This window comes from Solanum pennellii, chromosome 4 (genome assembly GCF_001406875.1).
Source record: "Solanum pennellii chromosome 4, SPENNV200".
Lineage (NCBI taxonomy): Eukaryota > Viridiplantae > Streptophyta > Magnoliopsida > Solanales > Solanaceae > Solanum > Solanum pennellii.
This window is the reverse complement of record NC_028640.1, coordinates 46,719,496-46,720,300: the sequence shown is the minus strand read 5'-3', so window position 1 is coordinate 46,720,300 and position 805 is coordinate 46,719,496.

Sequence of the window (805 nt, the reverse complement as noted above, 5' to 3'; positions counted from 1 at the left end):
ACACCTATCTCGAACTTTGAAAAATTCAACTATTTTTTATAATGAAAAAAGCTTCAAAAATTCACTTAATGTGGAATAGAATTATTACGTTTCACACACCTTATATACTGAACAAATCACATTCAAAAAAAATGTAACTGTTTATAAATATTTACTTCTAAAATACATTTTGATTTATTCATGAACATATGTATAAATATGGGTCGATCTATTTTTAATCCAATCCATTGGTTATCTCATTCATTTTTAGAAATATTTTTTGGGGTAAGAAAGATGAAATGAGGGAGGGTATTACATTGTGGAGATTTAATCTACACCCGGTGAAAATTTATATAGCCAATCAATTAAGCTACTAAGATTCTCTTATACGAATATTGGACATAGGATGAGAAATCAAAAGAAAAAGAAAAACATAGTTCTTGGAATTAAAGGTATTATTATTATCGTATATATTCACAAACTACAATATTACTACTCCAAGCATTTTATTTTTTTGCTTTTCTGAATAAAAGATTATTTAAATTAAAGAAGCAAAAAGATTGTGGGTGTGTTTGGTATGAAGAAAAACATTTTCCTGAAAATATTTTCTAATTTTATCATGTTTGGTTGAGTCAAATGTTTTGGAAAATTTTTTTCAAATCAACTCATTTTCCTCAAAATTAAAGAAAATGACTTCCCTTCTAAACTTAAGGAAATGATTTTCCAAAACTCTCTTTCAACCTCTGCCCACCCCACCCCACCCTACCAGCCCCAACCCACCTCCTACCAACACTCCACACACCCTACCAGCCCCCAACCCACCCCA